Source organism: Canis aureus, chromosome 4 (genome assembly GCF_053574225.1).
Source record: "Canis aureus isolate CA01 chromosome 4, VMU_Caureus_v.1.0, whole genome shotgun sequence".
In the NCBI taxonomy this organism is placed as follows: domain Eukaryota; kingdom Metazoa; phylum Chordata; class Mammalia; order Carnivora; family Canidae; genus Canis; species Canis aureus.
The window spans coordinates 64,142,097-64,156,232 of NC_135614.1; positions in this window are offsets into that span (position 1 = coordinate 64,142,097).

Sequence of the window (14,136 nt, forward strand, 5' to 3'; positions counted from 1 at the left end):
TAATTCCTCATCACTTCCATGACCCTAAATCTTCAAACTGTAAGCGCCTGTAGTTTCCATGGCATGTCTCTAGTCCTGATTCTAGGAGACCTAATTTTAACTCAGTACATGATCTTCTTCAATTTGACACACTCATAAGACCACTCACCATGACAATCTTTTTTCTTAGGTCCTCTGCCAAGAATACACAATCTTTGATCCTGCAGGTAGCTTTTTTTTTTTTTAAGATTTTATTTATTTATTCATGAGAGACACACACACAGAGAGAGGCAGAGACATAGGCAGAGGGAGAAGTAGATCCCTTGCAGGGAGCCTGAGGTGGGACTCGATCCTAAGACCCCTGGATAACACCCTGAGCTGAAGGTAGATGCTGAACCGCTAAGCCACCCAGGCGTCCCCTGCAGGTAGCTTTTATTCTTTTCTGAAGCCAAGACCCTTCCTTTCTCAGTCATTTTGCAATTTAACTTATAGTACATCCTATGAATCACAGTAACTCTTGTTTTATTTGAAGTAATTTTGATTAGCCAGTTAGGTTGGAATCTGTCTTTTTAGACGGAAACATATTTTGAACGTTTAACATAAAAAAGTCAAACGGAGCCAATTTTGCCATTACGATTTCTTTGACTAGCAGGTCAATGAGAATGAGCTTTGTTTACACATCAAAAGAATGAAATCAGTGAAGATGGGAGAGACTCAATGGATTAGGAAATTAGATTTGCCAGGAACCTCTGTCTTAATCATTAAATCTTTTCTGCTTCTACATCCTTTATTATGCTATAGGAGAAAGTGAAACATCTATTCCTGGCTCATAAATTTGGTTCACCTTATGGTCTTCTAGTATTTGTCTTGAAGTTTCCTGCATTAATTCTCCTCTAGACTTCTTAGCTCTCTCTCTCTTACATTTTTAAAATTTCTAACATGATCCTTCACTTGGATTAAGTTGGGAATCTTGTAAAAACATCACTTTTGCCATTTATTCATTTATCTAACACATATCTACCACATGCAAAGTAATAGACTAGGCACTATGGTGGGAACAATATGCTATTTGGCTGTCTTTGTGAGCTTGAAATCTCATTACCAAATATTATCTCCAGAGTCTTGCTATAGATGAAATCATATGAAATATATAAGTAGAGAATATGGGAGTTTGGTCTAGTTTATGCCATATAGTGGAATGAAAGAAACTTTAGGCACATTTTTCTTTAGATTTGTTATGAACCTTTATAAAAGTACAGTTATATGGAAAATGGCATTTTCCATCAAAAACTTCTAGATTCAAAGGTAAATGAAGATGTTTCAAGGCTTAAATTTGTGGAGGCCCAATATTTTTAAAGCCTATAAAACCGTACACTTCCATATGGTATAGTATGGCAATGTAGTTCACTTACTACTTAGAGTTGTGCCCCATGACATACACATAGAGGTAGTGGCTTTCACACAGATAAACAAACTCAACAGCCCCGCCAGTCTCTGAAGAGATCTCATTCAAATGCCCAAGTGTCCTCCTTTCACTGTTTCCACTTATGTAAGTAGGGCCCTTCACCCATGAGCTATTTTTTGTGTCCATGGATTATGACTTACACATATGCACTGGGAGGTCAGTGCGTGTTGCTATTGGCCCCTGGCAGGCCGTGCCCTCCATAATCACTAAATAAGCATAGATTCCTTTCCATTTTGTCAACTAATGATGACTTCAGACTTCATGTTGCCAGGTTTACTTTAAGGCAGGTTTAAGACTCTGCCTTAAAATAAGGAGGCTGCTACCTCCCTGTAGACTGACATTCTCTTAGAGGGAATCCCCAGAAGGCTTGCTTATGCCCCAGTGCATTACAAGATCCAGTCAGATCTACCTGTAGCCCATTCTTCCCTCTCCAATCCCTCCCAGGAAGCATAACTGCGTCCAGGGTAGAAAGGTCACGAAGTGTTCAAACAAGTTACGACATTGTATCCGGAAACACTATTTCCTCTTGATCTTCGGCTCTGCTTTTGAGTCTGGCTCAGAAAATTTTCCACCATATTTCCATGCAATTTGGCTTCTGTTCTTTCCCATTTTCCACTTTCTCCTTCCCTAACTACCTATTTCCACATGACATATATGACTAAAACTCATCTCCAGCCCTAGTACAAACTTCTTCCATATGTTTATATATATATTTTTTAGTATAAGATTTTAATGGTGATTATGTTTGTATTTTCTTTAACAGCTGCATTGAGGTATTACTGACACACAATAAACTGTACATATTTAAGTTGTTCAATTTGATATGTCTTGGCATTACATATTTATATTTTAAGATACTTTTAAATACTATTAAAAGATTTTTAAAAATACAGATAGTTGTGTAGGGGTTTGTGTGTGTGTGTGTGTGTGTGTGTGTGTGTGTATTCATGTACGCATGCATATTTGTGTGTCCTTCCCCTAAACAAAGACTGGAGGGTTAGCCTGGTAGACTCATACATCTATTTGAGGTATTAGACTTCCAGGGAGGGAGTGTAAGGTATAAAACATTAATCCAAGAAACAGGTTTTCAAGGGGCAAGATTAATTTGAGTAAAGTAAGGTGTCAGTTCTAAATCCTAGACTGTGTGTGGGTGGATATTAAAAGGCTTACAAAGCAAAATGGTAAAAATGGTACTAACATTCTAGGGATAGAGTAAAAGATAGTGATACAGTTTTGGCTAAATTATAACACAAGTGGAGTGGTAAATACTCTTCTCATTTCAATACAAGCATTACTGGATCATAAACCAGAGGCGGGAATGACTAGAAGTTAGAAGCCACCGAAAGTGTTCAGAGTACGTTATCCCAAAATATGCCCAAAATATGTGGCATATTTTTTTATATTTTTTTAGCTAAAAGAGATAGAGACTAAGCAGATGCAAGAAAATCTCTCTCCTTTTTCCTTTCTAAAAGAAAGGCAGGTTAATTCTTAGTCACCAGCGACAACTCTAGATTGGAGAGCACACCAGAGAAATCTGCAAAACAAACCTTATGCACTGGCCCTTAACCTTCATGAGTTTCTCCATATATTTCTTTCCATATGTGCTGCCCCTAAAAGCCTAAACCACTTTTTCTTTGTCTTGTTATTTGTTTATAAAATTGTTCTTTGTTAAGATGCTCTATAATCTCCAACTTCCAACCACCCTTTTGAGTTACCATCACTGAGTTTCCCATGTGTATGCTTAATGAATATGTTATTAAGCTTCTGTTTTGTTTTTTGTTAATCTGTTCTTTGTGCATCATAGGGCCCTAGCCCTAACACCTAGGAGAGCAGAGAGAAAAGTTTTTTCCTTCCCCAAACCACCAAGCATATACAAGTGATCAAAACCAAGAGCAGGAGAAAACCACAATGACTAGGGCACCATGCCATGCCATCTGGGTTGAAAGTTGGGACCATCATGGTAGTTAGAGGAGCCGAGGAAAAGGATGATAGGAAAACAGTGTTGCTGCTAATTGATATCTGCAAGATACACATTCTAGTAACCCGTAGGAGATCAGAAGCAAAGCGTTAGGCCTGGAGTTCCTATACATCTCTAAGTAGGACTTGAGCCAGAGAAACATTATTGTAATGCTATAAGCTAACTACTGCATGCCTCAGGCAGAGAATCTTCTGGCTGAGACACATTATACATTACTGCATAAAGATTGCCTTTTATTTTTTATTATAGTCTATTTCTATCCCCACCCCCAAATTTGTGTTACCTTAAATGCTCCTCTTACTGGCTCTCCATATTTGTAGCAAAGCAGCAGAACTTCCTGTATTTATCATCTTTGGGTTGTAGGTTGCAGAAATGAATAGGTGGATGAAGAAGAAGATAAGTGACAAACATAAAGGCTGATCAGAAAAGATTAGATCAACCAGTTCCGGAGTCATTTTCTGTACATTAATATATGACTTAATTTGAACCAAAACAAAACCTGGTTGTTGCTATTTTACATGTTTAGAATATAGATGTAAGTTCTATAAACTGTGGCAAAAATAAAATGAGCATGTTTTTATTTGTAAAAAGTAATCATTTGTTATTGCCATCCACAGTAAGAATTACAAAAAAATCATTTAAGATAGTTTAAATAAGTTATTCGGAATTTAAAGGAAAAGGCCTAAATTGTTAGCCTAAATTAAAAAATTTAAAGGAAAAGGCCTAAACTGTTAGCCTAAATTAAAAATCTATATATATTAAAGAGACTACTCAGGATGAGGAGCTGAGAAGAGCGGAGTAAGATAACTACTGTGTACCAAGTGCTAAGAATGCACATGCATTGTTATTTCAAATTTATCTTATTTTAGCTACTCATCACAACTTATGAGCTGGTATTATGTTCTCCACTGTGTGAGTGAAGAGGCTCATTCTTAGAAAGCCAAGGTCAGGACAGTTGTCCAAGCAAATGCTGCTAGCAGTGCCAGAGTGGGCATGCTGACCCAAGACTCTGACTCCGTAGTTCATTGTCTTTCCACTATATTAGGTGGCAAATTATACTTTGAGATACAAAATTTCAGATGGCACTCTTCAAAACTGCTTTATAAGGATAGGAATCATATACATGTATCAGGTTTTTTATGCAGCATATAAAATCTGAATACATTTCAGCTCAGGCACTACAAGGCATAAAACTATTTTGAGTACTAGGCATTTTTCTCTTTCAAGGCCAGATTGTCTCATAGGAAATACAAAACAAAAACAGCCAACTCTAATACAATCACAGTGCCCTCCAGCCCAGCATGACTGTAACTTTCAAAGACAATAAAAACTAATAAATACAAAATACATCCATACAATGGAATACTCTTCAGCAGTAAAAAGGAATGCAATGATATATAAACAACAGGGATAAATCACAAACACATTTTGCTGAATGAGAAAAGGCAGATACTTTATGAATTCTTTGATATGACCTTGAAAAAAGCAAAAGTAAATCGACAGAGAACTCAGATCCATTAAGGGCGCTGGGGACAAGGAGAGGAAAGGACTGAAAGGTGCATAATGAAACTTTTAGAGGATAGAAATATTTTATATCTTGATTGTGGGGTGGTTACATGATTTTGTACATTTTTCACAACCTGTAGAACTGCTGGTTTGAAAAGGATAAACTGCTATATGTAAGTATCTGAACTATCATGACTTAAAACTTTTAAAACCCAAAGTAAAAAGAGAGGTTTATAGAAAGACATAGGTGGGGTAAAGTCTGGGCTATAGAAACGCCATCTGGGGAAAGAGCTCTGGGGGAAGTGAAATTAGAATGTGAGTTAAGGAAACAAAATGCCAATGTTTATGCTACAATGTCTAGGAAAGGAAAGAAGAGAGACTAATTCTTCATATTTAATTACATCTTTAAAAAGGCACTTTCAATGTAAGCACATTTGCCTGACTTGACTAAAAATTGATTAAAGAGAATGGATGTTTCTTTTTATAGTCAGTGTAAATAATACTTAAACATAAAGCAAATGCTTCATTGGAGAGGTAGGTAGCCCTAGGATGCCTCTTCCTCTATTATTTGTATCAGTTCAAGGATGCCTTCCTGCCAATGCCATCAAATGCAATTCAATCAACATTTCTGGGAAAATCTTGCATTCATTTTCATTTCTGCCTTTAGCTAACTTCTGAATTCTGCGCAGTCAGAAAAGTTACTCTCTTTATGCTAAGTAGATCTGGTCACATTCAACCCAGCACATGTTTATGGAGTACCTACTGTGGCTAATTACTGCACAGAAAGCAGAGGCAGGGCAAAACAGAAGTACAATGCTTCCTGACCTCTGGAAGTTGATGGAAGACTTGTAGGGTAAGACATACTCAGGTAATAAGGGCCTCTGCTTGGACTTTGCCTGTGCAAGTCTGAAGGACCTATGGGAGAATTCATTGGAAGTCTGTTTGCATTCAGGGTTGAGGAGTTTTATAAATGGAGTCACCTTAATGGAAGAGATATATAAAGCAAGACCTGGCATCTGAAAGGAGGGCAACTTCCATTACAGAAAAGTGTCTGTCCTGGCTCCTGTTGGTGGATTAAAATAGAAAGCATGGGTTTTTGTCTTTAGGATTGGGACCACAAGGGTATCTGAGAGAAATATAGACAAAAGGAAGGTATTCTCATCCCCATTTCAGAAGAGATGATAGCAAGGCACTTTTTGTATTGAGGATGCCATCAGCAAAAGATGACACTGGCAAGAACTAGGGGAAGAAAATGACAGACACCACTTGATAACCAAGAAGTTGTACTCATGAACATGAGACAGTCTTTGGGTATTCCAGAAAGAATTGGAGGGAGTGTATTTTTAAAGGCCAGGAATAGGTAGACTGAAGGTCAAAGAACAAAGGGTTGGATACATCCAAGGATATTTGTAACTGTTAATGGAAGGCCAGTTTTATCTACAGAAGAGCTTGGAACAGGTATATATGGGTAAATGTGTATGCATAAAATTAAAATGTCATTTAGTGCCAAAAAGACAGGGACAGACTATAATTACTGAGGGAATTTAGAGAAGGGAGAAATCATAGTGAGCCATTCAGTAGGACTTCCTTGAGAAAGAGAGACTGGAGCTTGAAAGTCAACACCTTTAACTCACAACTCTGCCAAAAGCATTTTCCAAAGAATTGTCAGCAAAGAATGGCTTTCAGATAAAAACCGTCTTTTGGTGTCTCTTTGAGAGAATGGGGACTGCTCCTCAGTTTTCAAGTGAATTACTTGCATACAGTAGATACTTAATACATGTTTGTTAAATTAATATTTTATAAATGAATAAAGTCTTAATTTTAAAACAATGTACGGCTTTAGAATTTTAAATGTTAGATAAATCTTACAAAGATACTATATAGATTCATGATATATTATGAGGAACATGTGTTAAATCATCTTGAAAAATATTTAAAATTTTTCCTTTGTACTTTCATAGCACTTGGGAGTTGAAAGGCTCTCAGAGATCCTTCCTGGCCTCAGTTCCATTCATATAAGAATAAATTTGATAGTAATCATGTTGATTATATTTGAAATACCATTTGAATGGACATTATGAGTTTAATCATTTAATACCCAATTCCTCCCAACTCATCTCTTACTTCTGTTATAGAGGCTAGAAGTTAAATATTCGATTTCCCTTGCAATTTGGAATGGTCATGTAACACTGTTATGACAGATAAGATGTAAGTGGAAGTCTGCTGGGAGGAAGGAATTCTGGGACATTTTTATAATTCTGATTTTTTAAAAAGAAGGACAGATTGACTTTCTACCCAACTTCTTCAAGCATGGGACACAGATGTCCTTCTGTAAAGGGCAATAAACTGGCTTGTGACTAAGGCCAGCAAAAAAGCCAAGAGAATTAGAATTTCCAAGAACTGGCTATTGTATCTAAAATCTTAAATAAGTGGTACTGATTTCTTGACCCTTGCAGTGCCATACGTGAGCTAATATAGTCTATCTAAAATGCATTCTTTCACTTTATAAACTCTCATAATTCTATCAAGAACCCATTTGTATTGTCACTATGAATAATGATTGTTAGATTGCAAAATGCATCATAGCTATGTTGTATTTTGCTATCATACTATATAATATGTATCGCACTATCAGCGAGGTTGTACAGAAATTTCCAGTACTAGATGACTTTTAAATTGCCTTCAAATCTAAGAGTCTACGATTAGTGACCATATTATATGTTCACAGTTTTCCTCCCAAAGAGATAAAATAGCTAGATAAATAAAACTTTACTCAGATTATCAATTCTTGCATTCATTTAATAATAAACAAATATTTTCTGAGTATCTACTATGCACCAGTTACTACAAATATTGATATGTGTTCTTTTGCACCTCTGTGTTTTCATTTCTATTCCCATGACTTCTGAAGCCTTTGAAGTTGGGGGAAATGATTTTGGAACCAGATAGAACTTGGTTTTTATTTCAGCATCACCACTTACTAGCTTTATAACTTTGAAGTAGCCCCTTAACTCCTGTGAGTTTCAGTTATATCACCTGTAAAACAAAAATAATAATAGTATCACCACAGTGTTAGTGATAAGATGAAATGACATGTTAGAGAATTGTCTGTTATGTGGCATGTAGGCAATAAATGTTGATCTTCCCTTTTTTTCTCTCCTCTTAGAAAAATGGGATACTTCACCCAGCCCCATCAGTTCCACTCAAAATTACCTGCTTCACTTGTGCCAATTCTTATAGCTCTTATAGAATACAAATGACTCTTCATTTAAACATATAATCTTCACTCATGAAGATATGGTCCATCTTAGAAGGTGGAAAACTGCTGTGCTGTCAAATAATACACTAATTGGAATCTTTGCAGATTTACCCATCCTATAATGATGAAGTATGCAGAATGGGTAGGAATGAAAGAAGTGTTTGAAAAGTGAATGAAAAGGAATAGCAGATGGTACTTGGGTGCTAATAGAATATAAAAGTCTGAGAGCAAAGGAAGGAAGAAAATAGAAAATGAGAGACTCAGCATGTGAAACTAAAGAGCCAAGGGCATTTCATCGAGGATGGTTAGAGTCTGGGGTATGGCTAACTTCCAGCTCCACTAATTACAGTCTGATGACCAATTCTGGATATGATTCTTTATTTACCAGGTTGAGGCATTTCCACTCTTGTTTTTGGAATGCCATTCAGGATTGTGGTATCTAAATGAATTCATGCCACACATGCTTGGTTGAAAGATACTACAAAAACAAAACAAAACAAAAAAATAGCTGAGCAAAGTGGAAGCTAAAGACCAAACCTGCAGATGTTTCAATGCTGCTTTTATTAATTCAAGCCAGTTCTTGCCAGTCAAGTACTAACTGGAGCACTGGCACATGACCAAACTGCATTCATCTGTGAAGTGGCTGGCAGCCTGGGTGCCTACAGACAATGGTGCTTGCCCTATTATTTCTGCCATAAGGGAGGAATTGGACCATTGTAGCTGGAATTTGTGCAGGTCAGGGACCCTACCCATTGATTTAAGACTCAATTCTCAGAGTGGAATGGCTCCATGATTCTGCTCTAATCCACACAGAAAGTTTCATTTCAGCCACCAATGTGTTCTTGAAAATCTGCAATACATCAAATTCAATTCAAGTATACACTTGGATTTCTGTACACTTAGAAGAATTCTAGGGATCTCCTTCTTTTTCACAGAATTAGATTCTTTCCAAGTCTGGAATTGCATACATCTTAAAGTTCATTTTGTTTGATATTCATACAGCCATCTCCAGTCTTCTTATGGTACCTGTTTGCACAGTATCTTTGTTTCCTTCATTTCCCTTTCAACTGATTTGTACCTTTGAATCTAAAGTCTTTCTCTTCTAGAGGGCGCATAAATGGACTTTATTCTTTTATCAGGCTGACAATCTCTGTTTTTTTTTTATTTGAGTGTTTAGACAATTCACCTTCAACATAACTAGTGATATGGATGGAATAACATTTGCCAAGTTGTTGTGTGTTTTCTATGTCTCACGTTTTGTTTGGTCCTGTTTCCCCTTCACTGACTTCATTTGCTTGTAATACTTTTGATATAATGATGACAGGTCTTGTTTCTGGAAAAAATCTTTCTTTTTCAAGGATTGTTAATAAAATATCCCAGTTGATTTTGCATAATCATTGAAGCCATACTTGCTATTGGATAAGACTGTCTTTTCCATCTTCCCCTATGGACTCCTTGCTGTCCAGCCCATCTCACCCCTGCTTGAAGAATTAGGTAAAAAAGTGATTATTTGACATCTAGACTATGGAAAATTCTAGTATGGCATGTATAAAGATTATTAAATTAGAATGTGAGAGGGAATAGTTTTTCTTCTTATTGTCAGCTCCAGAGTAAGGGAAAGATTTTGATGGCTATCACCATTTTAATACTAAAAAAATTAAAAATAGGATGTTACATTTTTAAAAGGTACAGGGTACCATGTTCTCTATGATATCAAGTATATCAAAATAGAAATAAGTAAAAAATAAGCATGTATGCTCAGAAAAAGGACAATTTGATGTTAGTATTTTCTAGTGTAATGACTGTTTTTAAATTATTTTTCTGTTTTTCAGAGTGTCTACAATGTGTATATGTTTCCTTTTACCCTATTTCTTTCCTGATTTAAAAATGGATACTCACTTATTTAAAAACATGTCAAATAATATAACTATTCTGGAGAAGAAGATAGAAGTCACCTGTAGTCCTCATTGATCACTGCTATTTGGTGAACATTTTTCTTGACATCTGCCTATGAATTATTACATTAATTTTATAAAAGTAAAAAGAGGCACCACAAAGCATAGGAAAGCGAATGTTGCGCCTATGCTCTGGATCTTACGAATAACAAATTCTGATGTATGTCATTTATTTTATAGCAAATATATCCAGATTCTTTTCTAGTACCTTCCCTGTGTATTCTCATCTTGGGAGAGAAAAGACAGGGCATTGGGGACATGTGCTGACACAAATTAGTACAAGACCTTCTAAATAACCTCTTCATAACTCAGCTTGTTTCTTCTGCAAAAATACCTCCGTCACCCTACAGCATGGTTTGAAGATGAAAACATGTATAAGATGAACATGTGTGATTACTACTAAAACTCCTTCCTATATTTTCTTCTAGCCCTTATATGTTAAATAATTTTATTTTTTTGAATTATAAGTTAAATAAAAAAATAACCCTTTTCCCCTCACTTCTTAGTATTTTTTGTTTCTCACCATGTAGTCCAATCTATTGTTATACAACAGACTATTTATTATTAAAACATCTCATTAGAAAGAGATATGTAGTAATATGGATTCTGTGGTTTTTGTGTCAAGTTTGCAAAAGACTAATCACATTGCTGTATTGTGTACAGGAAACACCACAGACATACTTAGTTTGCTTGTTTTTTCCTTTTAGTCTATCAAAGTGAAAACCTACTAAGGAGCTAAAAAAAGTTGGAGCTTTGGAAGAAATACTGATCTTGGATACAGTTTATGTACTTAAAATCACAGCAATCCCATTCTTCTTTGAGTCATTTAAAAAAACTAATAGATAAGACAGGATGCTCCTTTATCTTTGACGTATGATATGCAGCTGATGCACAAGATAAGAAAGAATTATACCAAAAATACCAAACCTCTGACCTCAAATCAGTGTGCAGGATACAACATATCTTGGATATTCAAAATACTCTTTTATTATCTCATCTATTTCTAATTATATCAGTTTGATGACTATGACCTGATAAATGATCTTTAAAAATGGGTTTAAGTTAGGCATCTCATAAATTACTAGAGTCTACAAGGTTGCACTTCATTTGTCTTTGAAGGAGATTAAAGCATTTTATTCTAATATATTTGTCCAATAAAAGTCTTATAGAAATGCACATACCTTTAAGTTATTCATTTTAGTAAGTTTATTCTGAGGTAAATAAATACACAATGCAATATATCTTATGTCAGACTATGCTGAAAACTTTATTGGAGTGATATGATACATGTTTCAGGGCAGTAGTTATTATACACAATAGTTTTCTTTTTAATCAAATGGAAACGATTCTTCATACTGTCTGCTAACAATTTTACAGCCTCACAGTAGTAATACACAGTACACCATTCTCTCCACAGGCCAATGTTTCCTATGAAGAAAGCAGAGAGACAGCTGTTGCATCCTGAAAGAAGGCCAGGAGGTGTCAGAATTAAATGCGAAGGATCAGGATATCCTGTGTGAAATTATTCCAGTATGAAGAAGACCTGATGTGTTGCTGCTTCAAATGACTGTTTTTACTTGAGACAAAGTATATTAAACTCCAGGAAATTAGCCCCAGCTAATAAGCAAGTAAGAATATACTTTTATTTAATCAACAATTTACATGTGTTAGTATTGTGTGTGGGTATGATGTGGTCTAAGGGAGCTTGTGGTATTTTGAGGAGGAAGGGTATATATATAAAAGATAAGTAGCTTCATTTCCTCTCTCCTGCTCCATTTTCTTTTCTCTCAAGATGCAAGCTGCCGGGGTTGGCCAGGGGCCGGCGGGGGGGGGGGGGGGGGGCGCGGAGGGCATGACAGGAAGACTGCCACCTGGCACTGGACCTACCATGCTACTCTCTATCTCTCAGAAAGCCACGATCAGTTTCCGTGTGGGGCTTACCTTCTGCTGGGTTCTGCTGTGGAGGAACAATATGTCAGTTTTCTTCATTCCATCTCTCTCTTAAAAAATGGGGGGTGGGAAAAAGTAATGTCTACTGGGAATTGTTCAAGAGGATACCTGGCTTTCATTCTGTGTTATCTGGAAGATCTCTCTTTAAAATGTTGTCCTCAGTCTATATGCACAGATTGAATAAAAGATTAAGCATTGAGTCTCAGTCTTTTGCAGAAGAGCTTCTAAAATTCCACTTAGTCTTTTTTTTTTCCATGAAGATGTGACTTGAAATATGGTAAAATCAAATATCATAGTTAGGAGTGTCACTGGTCCCTAGTTTACTGTCATGAGTTCCATGGTGTGTCAGAGAATTAAAGGATTTCCAAACCTCAATTCAGCAGAAAAACACGCAACCACCCAAAGTCCTGCAAGACGCACAGGGCTTATAATGGCCTTGCCAAGGAAGTTCCAAATCAAAACAAAACATCCCCACTGTGCACTTGAGAAGAGAAGATACCAACTGGAAGGCAGAAGGCAGAGAGATTCTGCAAATGGGCTCTGACTTCTCCTGCCTAGTCCTCACAGCACTGAAATCCTCCAACCAGTGGCAGGAGGGAAATGCAAGGAAGTCTTACATAAAGTTCTGAACTCATTAGTTTTGGGGAAAATGTTTTAATATATTTAAAAAGAAAAACTGATCTGAAAGCAGAGTACATTTGAAGTGCTAACTCACCCTTCCATATTTTTCAGTATGGTAAATTTTTGGCAAGAAGTGCTTATGTGATATGGGGTGGGGCCAAGCTGATCTGGGGTGTAGTGAATTCAGGGGTTAAGCTCAGGACATTTATAGAGGAAGAATTATACATTCCCATGAGTTAAGAACTGGACCTCCTGGTGTCAGATGTGAAGAAGACAATGGGGCTGGGGCTTAAGAGCCAACATATGCTCCTTCAGGTTTCCTTAAGGTCGATGGTAAAAGGCTGTAGTTGGAATTTCTAAATTCAAGATTAAATTTTAATATGAGGATCAAAGATGCTGATTTGTTCACCAGATTATAATGCTAGACATTTGCTCTATTTTTATTGTTTTACATAAGATGTTGCACAATAGTGCTTCCATTTGGGAAACAGCAGAATTGAGTGTTTTGCAATGTACTGCAGAATTAACATCTAGGGGTGGTTTCAGAAGTTCTGTGTAGGAAAGGTTTAGGGAGAGTAGTTTGATATGAAAGGGGTTGCCCAGTGGACTCTCCTTGAAACTGTGTTTGAATTAAAAAATCTGCTATTAAATTAAATTAAAAGATAGCATCAGTCTGAAGGCTTTATAGCCCTCTTTTAATTTTTTGGATTATTAAATCCATGGCTGAGGATGGGGATTGTGGGGTGTTGATGGCCACATCCTACCAGTCCTTCCTGTAACCTTTGGTGTAGTTGTTGACAGTCTCCCACAAAGGGTTGTAAATCGGGTAAAGATATTCCTTCTTTGAAGTACAAGGCATTTTGTCCCCATTACGTTATGCCTATATCATGTTATGCCTTTAGAGTGTCGGAGAACCAAGGCCTGAAATCACATATAAATGATCAGTTCACTGAAGCTGATATTCACAGCAAACAGAGAGCACATGTGAACAGATTTTTCTCCAATAGTCTTGAAAAATCTCCCTTGGTGGCAGTGGGGGGATGACTAATGCAGAGGACGTGAGAAGCACTGAAAGTAAATGAAGGATGCATAGGATATTATTTTGTAAAAAAAAAGATTTGCCAGAAGCCTCTTCATTTGAACAATAATGTGACCGCACCTAGAGCATGAGTCATGTTCTGAGCCTGGGTCTTCCCTAGTTTTCTCAGTGTTGTGCGAAGCTAGATAGTTTTTTCACACGGTGCAGATTACCACAGGTCTGACAAAGACATTACCCTCTACCACACTGCATGGAAGCTGGAGGAGTGGCTGTTCACTCCATAAACTGTGGCCTTTTCAGGGGATGCTGGGAGAGAATGTGCGCACAGCTTTTCACAGCCACTACAACCCAGCTTAGGCAAACACTGTGCAACCATCTTTGGCT